Source organism: Sus scrofa, chromosome 13, assembly GCF_054392235.1.
Source record: "Sus scrofa isolate SSC_HxYL_T2T_F1_AM1 chromosome 13, Sscrofa_HxYL_maternal_Yorkshire_Landrace_v2.0, whole genome shotgun sequence".
In the NCBI taxonomy this organism is placed as follows: Eukaryota; Metazoa; Chordata; class Mammalia; order Artiodactyla; family Suidae; genus Sus; species Sus scrofa.
In genome coordinates this window covers 96,916,899-96,934,536 of record NC_139395.1, presented here as the reverse complement: position 1 = coordinate 96,934,536, position 17,638 = coordinate 96,916,899, and the positions used below count along the sequence as shown (strand labels likewise).

The 17,638-nt window shown below is 45.6% G+C and overlaps 1 protein-coding gene across 32 annotated transcripts in view; it reads right to left on the bottom strand.

Moving 5' to 3' along the window:
• The window catches only part of ZBTB38 (zinc finger and BTB domain containing 38), a 130,830-nt gene that overhangs the window by 26,423 nt on the left and 86,769 nt on the right, over nt 1-17,638 (bottom strand). For 2 of the 32 annotated variants that reach the window (XR_014822328.1, XR_014822329.1), the window contains one exon: nt 8,937-9,146. The exons of 29 other annotated variants lie outside the window; for them this stretch is intronic. The gene's annotated coding sequence lies outside the window, so the exon portion shown is untranslated. Of the gene's footprint in view, nt 1-4,806; nt 4,929-8,936; nt 9,147-17,638 lie in introns of those variants that run through there. One more of the 32 variants, XR_014822330.1, reaches the window with a different exon arrangement.

The window sequence follows — 17,638 nt, the reverse complement described above, 5'->3', positions numbered from 1 at the left end:
CCCAACTTGACTGACTCGTGTGACAGGAGGAAGTTCACCTAAATATCCAGCTATGTGCTACGCCTCCAATGCCAAACCAGCACATCTCTATGCCTGGTACCGTTCTACATACGTGGTTATACATCATTCTGACGAAGCCTCACAGCAACCTCATTTGTCAAATGAGAAAACCAAGACTCAGAGAGGCTATGTAACCTGACCAAAGTCATTCAGCCAGTGAGAGGCAGAGGTGGAATTAAGCCCTGGGCAAGATGACTAAAAACCACACTCTCCGCTGCAGGTTCAGGAGCCCTGGGAAGGAAAGCACTTAGCCTTTCCATGTTTTGCTTGGTATCAAAGGCTTCTATGCTCCATGACCCCAGTCCACCTACTAGTGTGTGTACACTTGACCATGGGTAGCCTGGACTTGAGCAGGCACCACATGGGGAGAACAGGTCATGCTCTGTGGTACTCTGGGGCGGGGGGGTACTCTGCTCGGCCCTGCACATACCCTGCTGGGAGGGGCCATTTCTCTAAAATGCTTAAAAATGCCACATGGACCACACGGTGGCTCTGGGGTGAACACTTCAGGGAAATTCAGACTTTTCTATTTTTGATTTATTTTCTTTTAAAAAATGTAAGCTTCAAAGTAATAGATGGCATTCATAAATATTATCATTTTCATCCATTTTCACTTTAAGGTAATATTTATTAAATGCCTACCACCCACCAGTTACTGAGTGTAACACAAGGGCTACCACAAGAAGTGGGTACAGAAGGGGCACAGGAGAGAGATTAAAGGTACTGAACTAAGATACCCCAGAACACTATTTTAGTCCACTCAGGAAACAGGGTCCCCCGAAGGACAATCTAGGATAAGGCAGCCCCCATCTAGTCTGGCACCACGGCTAAGAGCCAGAACTTTGGTGTCAAGTGGCTCTCGTGACATTCTGGCTGTGACCTTGGGCAAGTCTCCTGAACTCTGCACCTCAGCCTCTCCATCTGCACAATGGAGCAAATAACAGAAACTACCACATTAACCTGAGGATTAAATAATAATACCTAGAAAGTGATTAACTTACTGTCTGGCACAAAATCCAGCTTAATAAACATTAGCTATTTTTAGTATAACAAAATAATTACTGTTATTTTTTTCCAATTAATTATTATCAGTCTCAAATGTCCACAGCAGCAAGTATTACCAAAGTCTTGGCCCCAGGCCCCAAATCTAGGGACTGTGAAATTCCTCAGTGGCAAAGACAAGTGTTCTACTCCACTGTGCGCTGAGGATCCCCCCCACCACCCCCAGTTTTTAAGACCCCAGAAGCGCTCATTAACTCAACATTCTTCCGTAAGGCAGAGAGCAGTTATTACATCCCAGCCTTAGCTCATATGTGGGCATTCTGTTACAAGTATCATGGAAATGATTTCCCTTTCTTTAGCGGCTCTGTTTGGTAGCATTTCTTCCCAGCCTGTGCAAGAAGGCACTGAGAACTTAAAATTATTCAAGTTGGCTGCTAGCAATTTTCCGGTAAAAAGCTTAATACAGAATGAAGCTAAAATAATCTAAGACCCAGACTTAAATCATCTACACATTTCCAGTCTGTGCCTTTGTCCTCTTAAGTCAGAAGGTCACTCAAGTTTGGCTACAGAAACAAGGCTAGGTTCTGTCCATTTATGGGGTCATGTGCCTGTTTTAGATGCTGATACCCTTTTATTGCCTAAAAAAGCCTCCCCTGTGTTCTGCTTCATCCCCTCTCCTATCTCTTTAGACTCCTGGCAGACCACATTTGCTCCTTTGCCCTCACAGCAAAGGGATTTGTGGGGGGAGCACAGTCTTGAGACCTCCTCTTTCTTTAAACTAGAAACTTAATACTATGTCAGTCTGGTTATGATTTATTTTAGAGAATACTTTGATGTTTTGGTTTTTAGATTTTAAAATCCTTTTAGTTTATTTCTCAGTTTAATAGGTTCATTAGGTTGTGGTTTATTGAGTAAAAAATAAATAAATCTGGGTTCAGTTTGGGGTTTTGCACATTTATGTGCTGATTCTGGGTTTTGGTTCAAGCTCCCACTGAAGTTCCTGATTAAAATTTTTGACAACTGTCAGATGTAGTTAAGGGTTCCAAGCTCTTTTCCCTGTTCCCAGGGCCGTCCTTTCTCCTCCTGTAGAGTTAGTCACCTTTATCCTCAGAGGTAGAGCTGGGGCCCTGATCACACACTCCTCAGTTCAAACTCCAGTCCTGCCACTTAAGTAGCTGTGTGAATTTGGACAGGTTAATTAACATCTCAAGACTTAAAAAAAAAATCTATTAAGATGGATATAATAGTGCAACTTAGTTCTTAATAGGATTAGAAGAGACCATCCATATCAAATGAAGTATCTCATTCCACTGCTCTTTCACCCTGATAATTTTCCATGAAAATTCCAGAAAACAAAACAATTCCTACAACTCTTTTCTCTAGCCCGTCTCATTATGATAACAGAAACCAACTTAATGCTTGTTGGTTGAAAGGGCGTTGGAAGCAGGGGTCATTTGGAAGTGGGGATTTCCCTGGGGCTGCAGGGGAGAGATGAGTGGCCTGGAGAATCTCTGGCTTCGAGGGCATCCCGGGAGCCTGGGCGACTTAGGTCCGGTGGGCTGGACAGTCAGGAGCTACCGGGCTCAGGCCAAGCCAACCCCAGGACAAGGGAAGTTAGCCAGAACATATTTGTGGAAGGTAAGTGCAAAAATAACTGTTTAGCAAAGCAAGGGACTGTGGGTACTACACCAAGTTTTCCTATATTAAGGTCTTTGGAGAATGTTAATATAGGTAATGTAATGGAAAGAACAAATACTCGCTTTTAAAGAATACATGCAAAAAAAAAAATACAAAGTACACGCACCACAATATAATTAAGCCAATAACTGTATATTGATGGATGCAAACCCAGTGATTCTTGTTTGGGGAGCCCTCCATGCCTGTTAAAAATAATCCCCAGTGCTCTACCAATACTGCTGTGAAGAATAAGCAGAGAAAAGGAGGCTAGGGCTCTGAACAACCAGAGGGGGCTTCTACCCCTCCAGTGACCTCTCGAGGTTCACAGGTTGCTCCTTCCAGTCTAATAAAGGCACTGAGCAAGACTACCCTCGGACTCTTATCTCAGCATGGATAAGATTCTTACTCAGTGTCTTCACATACAGAAATAGTCAAAACATCGAGGTGGTTGGCCTCCCCAGTGTCAGGAGACAGGGTGGGGGAAGGCAAAACATTTTCCAGCCTGAGTGCTCTGTTTCCTTCACACCTTCAATCTATTCCATCCTCACCTCGCTGGGAAGGGGGTCTTCAAGCCCAATAAGGCTAGTGATGCTCTGAGTGGCGTTCAATCACAGCAAGAAGAAGAGGAGACAGGGCAGAGTCCTGGACCAGGAGAGGTGGGGCTTGATGCAGCAGACTGGGGGAGGGAGGCCAGAGGGGAAGGGACCCAGGGCTCCCTCTTGGGAAGGCCTCAGTACTGATGCTCTCCCTAGGAAACAGGACCCCAGATGCTGTACCACAACTCCGGGAAGGTCCGGCTCACTCTATCACTGAGCCCCACTCTGCTCTTCTAAGTGTCAGGGGTATAATAATAGGGTAAGTTATGGAAGTAAATTCCCCAAGGCAGATCCTAACTCGGAGAGCCCCTCTTAAAAACAGGGCCTTCAGATAGAGCCTTTCTCTGGCAGCGGCTTTTTCAGGGGTGTGTCCTGCGGTTCCTTTGTTTGAGGACCAGACTCCATCCCCAGTGCACACTGCCACGTCCACAAGATGGTGCTGAGTCCACACAAAGAAATGCTCTCAGGTCCTGAGGGACTGGGAATCCAGTCCCCCAAGCCTTTCTCAAAACGGGCAGATGAGTGACCCTCACTTCAAAATAGCAAAAAAAAAAAAAAAAAAAAAAAAAAAAGATAACCAAAAAGCAAAGAGAGCAAGCTTCTCAGTGGAGCATGTCTTTTAACTCCTTAATTTGCCACAAAGGGATTCTAGAGATTCTTCAGACCAGGGGTGGGGACCATTCCACCCCGTGTGGGAATTTCCTCCTTAGAGGAGCAATCCTGCTGAGGAGCCCTCAACGGTAACCACTGCCACGTGACAGCCCTTGGAAGGTTTACTCTGCAAGGGCCCTTTCCTGGGCGTAAACATCTCCCATTCCTTCAACTACACCCCAGCAAAGAGAATTTTGTAGACAAGGAAATTTACACCGTTTAGACCAACTCCCTCGTTTTCAATGTGAACAAACGGAGGCACAGAGAAGCAGGATGACTTGCCTAAGGTCTCATTGTGTGACCAAAACAGGTTTCTAGACTTCTGGCCCTGTGCACCTTACAACACACCATACTCCTCAACTGGCAGTTTCTGGGACCCAATCGCTAATAGCGTGATCTTAGAAAGTACTTGAGCTCCCCAAGCCTCAGTCTGTCCACATTTAAAATGAAGCAAATCAGACACACCACACCTCATGGGGTGCTTGGAGGATTAAATGAGAAAATAGGAGCGCCCAGGTCGTGCAAGTGCACAACAAACAGTAAGTGTGCAACAACTGATTAATATACAGACTGTGTGTGGGGGGGTGGTGGGAGGGAGCATGGAATTCTGCATTCTTCCCTTGTGTTCTTCGTCCTCCTTGACTTCCCAACTTCCAAGGCTGAATTTTGTTTTTTTTAACTGAAAATAAAAAATTCACTCATTCTAGTTAAACTGAATTGTGTTCATTTGGCCCATTATCTCTAATCTGTTGGAGTATGTTAGAATGATAATTCCATCTTAAAATGTACCTACTGATTCTTTAAACATGATAAGCTGACTCCTGCTGCAGAAACATTCAGGTAAGTGTAGGGTGGTGATGGCTGTTTCCTAGGCTCACCTCTGGAGAGCATTTCGAGATCAGGACTGTTATACCGACAATGACTTAGAAAGTAGTCTTCAGTCTATTAGAATAAAAAAGATAAAGCCTCAGTTCACCTTTAAAGAGGAAGGAGGTTGAAGCCACATTATTGACCCTATGAGAAGAAGCTCCAACATGTTAATACATTAACAGGTTTGGAATGGGAACAGACCTTGGGATAAGTGAGCTCTTGCACTGAGACTCCAAAACTGCAGAGCTGCTGGGAGTGATATTTTGGGGAATAACCTCTAAGTAAAAGAACAAGATGTCAAGCTGCTGGAGCAGATCTGTGGTCCCACGGCTGGTGCTCGGTTACAGGTGGCTCAATGCAAAAAACCCTGGCCATTACATTCTCTAGCTCCATTGTATCAATAAGCACAGCAAGACTAATTTTCCAACCACTCATCTCATCCCCTCATCCTAACTAATTCAGATCACTTGTCTTTCAGCGGCTCCCTTCCCAGCATACCCAGACCCTGCCCCACTAGGGAATTCAGCCAGCCTGCAATAGTTCCAGGGCCCGTATCTGCTCAGGCTGAAAAACAGGGCCTTTCCCATCCCAACTCTTCCCAAATGCCAACTCTCTGGACCTAAACATAGAATAAAGACCTGAACACCTCACCTTATTCCTGTTTAGCCCTTATAAACCACTTATAAATCACTTTCATACACACCATCTTCTCTTCTTGCTCACAACACCCCTGTGGGCTGTGCAACAATATTTCTATTTCAAAGATGAAGGCACTAAATCTCAGAAAAATTAAGCCAGAATCCCAATACCACATGGCTTATAATTGGCAAGGTTTGGTTTTCAACACTGATCTTGTGACTTTGAGTCACAAACTCCTTCTAGCATACTTTAGAGAAAGACTCTACTCACATAGTTCCAAATGTCAGTAAATACAAGTCACCATCTTTTTTTTTTTTTTAATTTCATAACTGGACTCGTGGCATATGGAAGTTCCTGGGCCAGGGATTGAATTCAAGTCACTGCTGCAATCTATGCCACAGCTGTTGGTAATGCTGGATCCTCTTAACTTCCTGTACCAGGCCAGGGATCAAACCTATGCCTCTGCAGCAACCCAAGCCACTGCCATCAGATTCTTTTTTGTTTTCCTTTTTAGGTAGGGCAGCATCCATGGTATATGGAAGTTCCAAGGCTAGGGGTCGAATCGGAGCCACAGCTTCCGGCCTACACCACAGCTCATGGCAATGCAGGATCCTTAACCCACTGAGCAATGCCAGGGATCGAACCTGCATCGTCCATGGATACTAGCTGGGTTTGCAACCTACTGAGCCATGGCAGGAACTCCATTATCTCATCGTTTGATTGATGTTCAATGGTTGTGTATGTTTTATGCCAAATTCAGTGTCAAATGTGTATCTGCCACTCAAAAAACTACATATCATTAGCTATTTTTAACAATAAGAATGATTTTTTCTCCCAATCAGCCTATATCACATCGGCATACTGCTAACCAGGTGGTCTATGCATTCTATTTCATATTTTCTGCCATTGTGCATTTCCTGACCACACAGAATTTTGTGGACTTCATTCTGTAAAGTGGGAATGATACCTGAGTTGATTGCTGTGATAGTTAAGTAAGGCAATGACTATAGAGACCTTGGCAGCAAGTGTTCAATTAATACTGTAACATATACTACTGCTAGTACAACTTCATTATATTCATTAAAACCAAGTAGAGTTTTGCTTTCTTTTTTTTTTTTTTTTTTTTTTTTGTCTTTTGTCTTTTTGTTGTTGTTGTTGTTGTTGCTATTTCTTGGGCCGCTCCCGCGGCATATGGAGGTTCCCAGGCTAGGGGTTGAATTGGAGCTGTAGCCACTGGCCTACGCCAGAGCCACAGCAACGTGGGATCCGAGCCGCGTCTGCAACCTACACCACAGCTCACGGCAACGCCGGATCGTTAACCCACTGAGCAAGGGCAGGGACCGAACTTGCAACCTCATGGTTCCTAGTCGGATTCGTTAACCACTGCGCCACGACGGGAACTCCCCGAGTTTTGCTTTCTTAACAAGTGTCTGATGAGCTATCAGATGGCATGGTACAATAATTCAGAGAAATAGAAAAATGATTTCATACTCTTGGGCTTGTTTAATCCTTTCCCTTTTTATTTCTTTCCCTTTTCAGCAACCTCCACAGTCCAATGGAGGAGACAGACATGCAGACAAATAGCTCCTCCATGATGAAGAAAGTGCTCTAGTGAGCATGCCCAGGACTTGGAGTTTGGGGGCGGAGAGTCAGGGAAGGCGAGGTATTCGAGAGGAAAAAAGGCATTCTATTCTAGGGAGAGGTCAAGCAGAGGCAAGGAGGCAGGAAATGAAATGACACCTTTGAGGAATGGCCAAGAGGTGGAAAGTCTGCTGCTCGGGGCGGGCGTGGGCAGGGCCAGATGGGAGATGGAGGGAGAGACTGGCAGGGACCCAGTCATGAAGAGAGCATCATGATGACATAGAGGACTTGAACCTCTAGCCTGGTAGCTCTCAACCCTTACCTGAATATTGGAATCACTTAGAGGATCTTGGAGTAAATAACAACAACAATACTCAGGCTCCAACTCAAGATTCTGATTTATTTGATCTTGGTTTTTCTAGGCATTGGGATTTCTTTCTTTCTTTCTTCCTTTCTTTTTCTTTCTTTTTCTTTTTTTAGGGCCACACCTATGGCGTATGGAAGTTCCCAGGCTAGGGGTTGAACTGGAGCTGCAGCTGCTGACCTACACCACAGCCACAACAATGCCATATCCAAGCCGCATCTGCGACTTATACCTACGCTGGGTCCCTTACCCACTGAGCGAGGCCAGGGATTGAACCCACATCCTCATGGATACCAGTCGGGTTCATTACCACTGAGGCACAAGGGGAACTCCAGGTATTGGGGGTTTTAAAAAACAAAACTCTCCAGGTGATTCTAATGTGCAGCCTGGACAATGGTGCTTCACTTAAAAGATTTGAAGCAGGAATTGTTTGACAAATCTGCAGACAGGTCATTCTGGGAGCAGAAGGGGTCTGGAAAGAAGGCAAGGAGACAGGTGGGGATGACAAGAAGAGAAAGGAGTGAAAGCTATCTGGGTAGAAGAATCAACTAGTTGGAAATTCGAGGAGAGAAAGGGAAGAATGAAGATTTCCATACCTGTTCTATTGTCTAGAATTGCCTTTAACAGGCAGGGAACCGGATCAGAGACCTGGTCTTGGAGGAGGAGAATGAAGTCTGTGCTCCTTCTGAGGCGCCTGTGAAGATGCATGTGGCACACTCAACTAATGGGCATCCACAAGGGACTCTGATGCTGAAAGGAAGCTGGGCTGAAGGCTAAGCTGCATGGGACACTGACACACAGAAAGTGGCTGCACAAAGGAACATGGACAATGCCCAGGGGAAGGGAAGAAAAGGAAATGGGACAAAACCAGAACTTAAAAGGACTACTGATACTGAGAGGGTAGTGGATGTAGCAGAATCACCTGGAGATCCTTACTAAAAATTCCATTTCTTGGTGCCACCCCAGACTGACTGAATCAGAAGAGCCAGAGGTGAGACCCCAGAAACTGAATTTTCACAAGTTCCCAGATACTTCCGGATCCAGGCTAGATATGACACTATACCTGTCTGTTACAATACTGCCATAACAAACCACGATATACTCAGTGGCTTAAAACAACAGAAATGTGTTCTGTCGCACTTCTGGAGGCCAGAAGTCCAAATCCCAGGTGTTGGCAGGGCTGTGCTCTCCATGAAGGCTCTGGCAGGGAGAATCCTTCCTTGCCTCTTCCAGCTTCTGGTGGTCCCAGGGTGCCTGGGCTTGAGACTGCATAGCTCCAGCCTCTGCTGCCATCTCCACATGGCCCTCTCCTCTCTACATTTCCCTCTTCCGTGTACCTCTTATAAGGACACTTATCAAATTTAGGGCTCACCTGATAATCCAGGATGGACTCATCTCGAAATCCTTAAAAAAAAAAAATGTACATCTGCAAACACCCCTTTTATTCCAAAAAAAAAAAAAAAGTCACATTCACAGCTTTGGGGATGTAGACATACCTTTTGGTGCTACCAGACACCATGGCAATACATCTGGGTAGGTAGGAGAGAGGCCCGGGGTCCAGAATGCCAAGTTCCCCAACAGTGGTAGGAAGAGGTGGAAGAAAGCAGGAGAGAGAGCCATTGCAGTTTCTACTAAGCATAGAGCTCTATTTCCAAGTCATGTGCAGCCCTAACGACCCCAGGCCATCAAGTGTTCATCTGCAAATACTACACGGAACAGAAAAAAATCATCACAATCACAAACTAGCAAAATGCCAGACCGAATTACCCTCAAAATACAGGCGGGAGCTTGAATGGCTGAAAAGGCTTTTAGTTAATTTACTTTCTAAACTAAATGAATTTGATATGAAGCTAGGTGTTCATCTCTAAGATACTGCGGCCATTTTCTCCTCATGACTGTCCAGTCCAAATAATGAGTCACTATGGCAGCACAGGATTGGTTATTTCTATTTTTCAAAATGTTCCTTAGGACCAGGGAATACTCTCTGTCACCAACATTCAAGAAGGTTCAGCAATACCTCCCTTCTCATCATCTACCAGGGCCCCAAAATCATGGAGTGCCCTCATTTTTACAATGATACATGTTCTACTCTTATTTTTTCTTTTTTTCTATTTAGGGCCGCTCCTGTGGCATATGGAGGTTCCCAGGCTAGGGGTCTAATCGGAGCTACAGCTGCTGGCCTACGCCACAGCCATAGCAACGCCTGATCTGAGCCTCGTCTGTGACTACCACAGCTCACGGCAATGCCGGATCCTTAACCCACTGAGCAAGGCCAGGGATTGAACCCACAACCTTATGGTTCCTAGTCAGATTCGTTTCCGCTGTACCATGACAGGAACACCACATGTTCTACTTTTAAAGTTCTACATCATTACCATTTGTGTCGGCTCCCTGACACAAAAAGATTGTCAGTCCTCTCACATGAATTTCCCTTTTTGGCAACAGGGTTTGCATGGCCAGATGGTCAATGTGGAGATGGGGGGGAGTGGAGGCAGAGCATGGAGGGAGAATCAGGTACTTAGGGTTAAAGTCACAGCCTGGGGACAAGAGCCTTCAGAATCAGATTCTTAGTGTGGTCAAAACACCCCATCTTCCATCCCTACAGTAGAATGTAAAAAGCACACCCCTCCCCAGCTTCCACCCCACGACTATCTCACAGCACTGCCGAGCTAGAATATCTACGAAGACCAATCTCTATGCGAGTTGGTCTCTGTTTTTCACCACAGCACCTAGAGCAGTGCTTCCCAAACATTAACATGCAGGAGTGAGCTGGGGATCCTGTTAGGTGCATTTCTTGACACAGTTGGTTACATATGTGTGGTCCGTCTTTATTTATGTCAGAGTGGAGATGGTGGAGGTACACGACCAGGTTTAAGGAAACCAAAGGTGTGCTGTCTTCTGGGGAAATGACAATCATTAAAATGGTTATGATGATGACGTCAATGACAATAAAAATTAATATTTTCTGAGCACTTTCTACATGCCAGGCCCTGTGCTAAGTGTTTCGCAGACATTATGACTCACTGAGCACCAAAAAGAGCTGATGAAAATGAGAGTGATTAAAAGATGTTTAGAAAAAGGGAAGGCATTATAAATTCTAGGATGTGCAGGTCAATTGAGCGTCAATAGAGAGCACAATTGTCACACTGTCCCCGTCTAGGACCAATTAGGAAGGCGCTAACTGCCTGATATTTCAGAACGCATCCTTGGGCCAAGCAGGTCAATAACATAGACCAGGTATATCAAAATAAGCCTGCTGTCCTCTGCTGTCACTCCACGGCCCCCCACACCATCCAGGTTGGCCTCTGCAGGCAGGCCTCCATTCAGCTGCTTTGGGAGTGACATGCCTGGATAAGGAGGGGCTTCCTTTGGTGGGTCCTTCCTGTTTTGTCCTGGGATGGGCCCACTAAGCATTGGGCAGCTTAATCAAGGCTGCTCTGCCCAACGCCTCCCCCATGTCCTTGGCCATACAAACTGTGGACGGCTGCTGAGTCTACTAACAGATCACTTTGCCTGTATGAGATGGACACACTTCGCATTCAAAGTAGCTCCTTTATTTGCTGTGACATGGAGAAGGTTCAGTGGCCGTGAGTTTTTCTTGGGCTGGGTCTTGGAGCGCTTCAAGCCCAATGCTTTGCAGGAAAAGACTGGGCAGGTTGCCACTGAGGAAATCCAGCCTGGTGGATTGAGTCAGATGTTGTTGCTTTACAACTGCTATGCAAAGCAGCAGTCCAGAGGCTGAATGCGGCCTGCAGGCCTGTTTCATTAAGCCCCACAGTATTTTAAAAAGTTTTAATACCCTCCATTTTGCCATGATCTAACCATTCCATCTTCCTATACCAAGCCCACACTGAACATTCATATTACCATCCTGTTCCTGTATGGATCTGAATTTTAGACCTTAATCTATAATGGCATATGGAGAGATCTCTTAAGCCTCTAACATTTCAACCTCTGTAACTGCAATGTCCTCCTAAAATGTACTTATTTATTTTTACAGCTCTACCTGTGGCATATGGAAGTTCCTGGGCTAGGAGTTGAATCAGAGCTTCAGCTGCCAGGCTATGCCACAGTCACAGCAATGCAGGATCTGACCCACATCTGTGACCTACACCACAGCTTGAGGCAATGCCAGAGCCTTAAACCGCTGAGCAAGGCCAGGGATTGAACCCACATCCTCACGACTCTAGTCGGATTCTGAAGTACCACAGGAACTTAGCCACCACAGGAACGCCCACCCTTCTAAACTTTAAATGGTGAAATACCAATATTCAAGCTTTCAAAACTACCAAAGTGTCCCATCTTAATGAAGAAGAAGAGGTGCTAAGAAGCTTTAACATGGAATATATCCAGGTCATATAACATTTCTTCAGGATCCCTCCAGTTCATTTCCATGTGGAAAATGTCCTACTATATGAGTCCTGAGGAAGTGGCAGATAGCCAACGTTTCACTTTGCTTCAAAGTAGTTTTAATGATGCAGTGTGTTCAAGCTGCAAGAAGGAGATGATGACTCTTAATCAGGCCCCCACCCAATCAGACTCACACTCTCAGAGGTACCTAGCTCTCCATCTACAAAGAGTTCCATACGCATCACTACCATGTGATACAATGAGGGAAGCAGTAACTGCTGAGAACACATAGCTCCTTACCGGGTCAGAGTATTCGGAATGGGTATCACCCTCCATTACTGCGTCATACAAAAAACAATTCTAAAAACTAGATCACAGAAAGAGAGCCCGGATATCAGACAATGGAGTCAACACAATAAAATATATCCAGCAAGATCACAAGGGTCCTTGGGGCATCTTAGAGAAGTACTCAGCAGAACAATGGGAGTCAACCCGAGGAAGCAAATCCCACTCAATGAACACTGGGGTGGCAATGGGAGGAGAGAGTTGATCCCCTTGGTCTAAGCATCTGTCATGCTGGTGGGCACATCCTGGAGAAAAGCTGCTGATGCCCTTGGCTTGTTCTGCCACATCTCCTCCCCACCATCAACTGACAGCCCCCCGTTTGCGGTGGCCCCCCCACCTGGATGCACACACAAAATGCCAATGTACGGAGATCATTTTTACGACCTGGGCTCTCGGATATTTACTTGAGTCCCTGCACATACTTTCCTTGCACACACATTTCCTTCTCCTCTGTTTTCCACAATCCCTCCTCCCATGTTTTCCATCATTTCTCTTCCACCTCCCATTTTTCCAGTTTGAAGCCACCGCTGGCAACACTGCAATCTCTGGACGGAGGCCAGGCATGGCAGCACAGATCTCTGAGGCAGCACGGGATTGTGAAACCGTCACCTCTTCCTAGGGCTCGGGAGATGCAAAACCTGCCAAGCTGTCAAAGCAAGCCCACTGACTGGCGTACGCATGACCAGGAGCACAGAGGCTTTTCTACACCATGGACATGCTACAGAAACTCTAGCCAGACACACAAAGGGATGAAGACGGTTTAAACAAAAGAAACTGACTGGGGAGAACTGTTGGGCTGGGAGAGGGAGGAATACTATAGGTACTCAGTTCCCTTTAGCCTTTGCCAATTTCACCCTGAAAGAAATTTGATTAAAACTAAATGAAGGTTTCTGGCAGGATGCATCCAACAGGTGCCCTGCTCACCTGTTTTAGAGTGAAGTTACCTGGGGATGAGGGGAACAGAGAGCAATAACATCAATAAATGTGTTGCCTGCCCTTCAAAAAAAGTAAGAGTCCCCAAACAAACCCAAACCCACACAGATAAAACCCCCCAACAGCCTGTTTAGAAAAATTATGCTTTAAATACACTGATCTTAAAAAAAAAAAGTCTGAAGAACAGGCTGTTCTGTAGAACAGCTCGAGTTTCTGCCTGTGCTTTCATTTTAGAAAACAAATGCTCATAGACGCCACAGGGGGAGGAGTTTAACCCAGGGATTCAAACTCACAGAAAATGGCCACCGCCACCGGGCTGCAGAAAACCTGAACACAACAAACAAGGCACTCAGGGGACCTTCTGGGAACACAAGGCACTTACCTGTCACAAGAGTCACTGTCTAGAGACAGATAGAACCTTTCTTTCCGACCAGTAACACAAATCATGGCCTCCAAAGTATTTGTTTGCTGAACACCAAGAGGACTAATCACCCGACTTTTATTACTCTCCCTGAGCCAGGGGACCTCATGGGGGGTGGAAAATAGGTCATTTTGAATGTAAGGTGGATGCCAGGATTGGAGGTAAGGCTCCTGTTTAAGCTTCCTCAAAGAAAGAAATGAAAAAGACCTCGAAAAAGGATTTCCTAAAATAGAGAGACGCGCAAATCATCTTATCAGAAATGCCTATCATCAAATAGAAAAGAAGGTCTTAAAATAGATCATTCGAACACGGCACAAAGCTTTGGAGTGATTTCCTGAAAAATGTCAAAACTGAAAAAAAAAAAGACAAAAACAAATAGTAAGACTATTAAACAACAAAACGAGGTAAGAATTCACTTCGTAGTGTCTATTCACATAAGAAAAAAAAATGTTCTCCCAGGTAATTTAAATGCTGCTGCACAAAAAAGTCAACATAGGATATAGTGGCTAAAGAAACTCCAGAACTGTTAGACCTTGACAGGAAAAAATTTAAAGGTCAGACTTTTTTTTTTTTTTTTAAACCTGATTTAGCACAGCACCCGGGGTAGGCCGGTTCTCTAATGTATGAGCAAAACCCCATTCGGGGCTTCATTTCACAGCCACGTCATCCCTTTTTCCGTCTACCTCTGTGCCCTCTGCTTTCTCAAAGGGGTCCTCCCGCCCCTTCCTGTTTTAAAGCAAAAGTAGAATGTGCACTCGTCCAAGGGAAGAGCAGAACACACAACAGGACGTAGTCACAGGCACCTGGGATGCAGGTATGACTGGCTGCTTCCTCCCCCGATGAGCATCTTGCACCCTGTGACCTGAGTTCGAGTCAGAGATCACAAGACCCGAATAAATAGGTTTCCCAGCAGAAACAGACCAGAAGGCCGAGTAGCTTTTGAAAACAGAAAAATCCTCACTTTGGTCTAGAAGTGAATCAGCCTTCTACTAAAGCGAGTCAGCAATCTCCATGCTTACATGAAAATGCATATACGTTTGGGGAGACTGATTCTGAACTCCAGTCTCTCTTGCCTGGCAAGACAATAAATGCAGCTTTGTTTTTACTGAGTCGGTGGGCTTCTTATCTACTGGTAATCAACTCTGCAAGGGATCAGAAGTTGTTCTAACACCCGAAAAGAACACAAACAGCACGGGGACCTAGAAATGATATCCAACTCACAAGGCAGGAAGTGGTAGCTCCCACCTCTCTCACCTTGCACAAAGCCGGCCTTCAGGGGTTGCCGAAATAACCCCAGGATGTCCCTCTAGCACTTGAAGAGCCACTGGATCTCCCATGACAACAAGGCACCTTGTGATAGACACGCGCACAGGAATGGCCCGCAACTAGGGGTGCTCGAGCCGAGTCTTCCTCTTCTTACTCCCTGAGAAAATGCTTCCTTCCTCTCAAGTCTAAATTATTGTAGACCTTTGCCATTCTCATTTCAATAAGAGAGGGAAAATGCTTTAAAAAATAGGAAATAGCCTCCTGTCTCTCCCGGTTTAAAAAGAAATCTTCTTGGCTACCTTACTTCACAAGACTCCACGGGCTTTGGTAGGATGGACGTTTGCCTTGCACTATCCTTCTAGCAGTGGCTGCTACAGGCCCAGCAGGCCCTGTGGGCTGCTCTCCCTAACAGAACAGTTCTAGTACCTCTTCAGGCTTTGCTTGCCGACAGCCATATCCTGCTCTCCTGCTCATGTGCTTTTAGGACGGGACCTACCTGCTTCTGCAGAGAACGTACTGGAACAGCACGGGGACGCTGGCTTCTGTTCCCAGTTTGCCACTAGCTATGTGACCCTGAGCAAATCCTATGACTTCCCTGCACTTCCGTTCCCTTATCTGGAATGTGAAGAGGTTGGGCTAGTTTATGTCTAAGGTTCTTTCTAGCCATAAAATTTAAAAATATCATTCCCTACCTCCTATTCTGTCACCTTTTGATTGATTTCCAGCCAGTAGGAAGCCTTACTTCCTCCAAAGCAGTCTCTCCCACCCTTAACATCCATGCACTTTCCTCCAAAGTGTGTGGAGCAAAGGCAGGGCCCAGTACTGGTACCTCTCTGAGGACAGTCACAGGGAGCTCTGCAGTTGGGACCTCTGGCGGACCTCAGAGTTACCATTTGCCTATCTCAGCACCTCTGCTTTTCTGCTAGAGAGGAAACAGAATGACTGCACCCTGAAGCTGGAAGGAACTTTTGCCATCATTGAGCCAAACCTGCTCTGGTTACAGGTAAAGAAATCAAGCCAGCAAAGTTACATGCCCTTCTTTCCCAAGGTTGTACAGGGGGTCACGGGAACAAGTCCCAGGCCTTCAGTTCTGTCTCTTACACTGTGGTGTTTTTGACCTTGCCGCCCCCCTCCCCGCCCCCCGCCAACTCTGGTGTTTTCCCCTCGCCCCGTATAAACTTCCTCAGGGCCTCAGAGAGTAATCAACAAACACTAAACACCTCTGGACACCCCCTAAGCACCTGTTTTAAACTTTTTTTTTTTTTTTTTTTTTGCTTTTTAGGGCAGCACCTGTGGCATATCAGAGCTGTAGCCGCTGGCCTACACCAGAGCCACAGCAACACAGGATCCTGTAACACAGCTCACAGCAATGCCAGGTCCTTAATCCACCTAGCAAGGCCAGGGATAGAACCTGCATCCTCATGGGTGCTAGTCAGGTTTGTTAACCGCTGAGCCATAAGCCACAGCGGCAACACCTGTTTTAAACTTTCAAAGTGACAGGGCGACTCTGGGAACATCTAGCCCCCCCCCCCCACAGGGACAGTGATAGCTAGGGCAAGTCAAAATCTTTAATCTTATCAGTGCAGAAATCCATTGGTGTTTTTCACTTTTAGAAAAGCTTGCCGCAGCATGTGGATGGTAGATAAGAATAGGTGAGAAAGATTGGGAGGCCCCATGAGGGCGGAGTCCTGATCTGATACCTGTTCAACAGATAGTTGATATCTGTTGAACAAACTTAAGTTTGCACGTTACCTCTCCCTATTTGCTTCTTGTCAAAAATTCTGATGTTACAGTAACATCAGGGACGGGTTTCTAAGCCACAATCAGAAACAAGGATCTACTTCATGCCCTCAACACGTGGCTGGGGAAACAACGTGGGGTGTGGAGAGGGGAAGCTGGAATTGACAGTCAGATAAGAGCCCAGGGGGTAAAAATCTCATTTCTCCAACATCAGCCTCAGTACTGAACCTCTTTGCCTCAGTTTCCATCACACCAGTTTATTTGGCAGTTCTAGTCAGAAGGCTGATATAATGCACCCAAGGTATAGAAGGGACTCCATGATAGCCAATTCTGTCTTCTCCTCCCCCGGGGGCTGTTGGGTATAAACAGAGAAACCCTGCTTCTAGGCCAGGCTCCAGGCCACTGGCAATCCTGTTCCAAAGAAGCAAACTGTCAGCGGAATACCAACAATGTTACAAAATGACTCAGTATAGTTTTAATAAACATCTGCCTGTTAAGTCATCTGATTTTTAAAATTATATACAGGGGGCCATAAAGTGCAATTTAATATACACAAGTCAAATATATTTTATATTCTTCATACATAGCTTAACACCAAACATTAGAGACATTTCAGTTCTTTTCCGTGAATAAGCAGAGAAGAGAGCTGGGACTAGGAGGGGGGAAAAGGATAAGTTATTCTCTTGTCTATAAAATGAGGTTGGGGTAAATGAACAACGTGAACTAGCCTAAAAATCCAAGTCCAAGATTCGGAAAACAAGGGAAATACAATGACACGGATGTTTATCCACTGAAGACACAGAGTCCGAAAGACAAATGCATCAAAATATTTTAATGGTATGACTATGCACTGTTACTGCCATTAAATATATTATTGGATGGAGTTCCCGTCGTGGCTTAGGAGTTAACGAATTCGACTAGGAACCATGAGGTTGCGGGTTCAATCCCTGGCCTTGCTCAGTGGGTTAAGGATCTGGCATTGCTGTGAGCTGTGCTGTAGGTCGCAGACATGGTTCGGATCCCGAGTTGCTGTGGCTGTGGCGTAGGCTGGCAGCTGTAGCTCTGATTCGACCCCTAGCCTGGGAAACTCTATGTACCGCAGGTGCGGCCCTAGAAAAGACAAAAATATAAATAAAAAAGGTA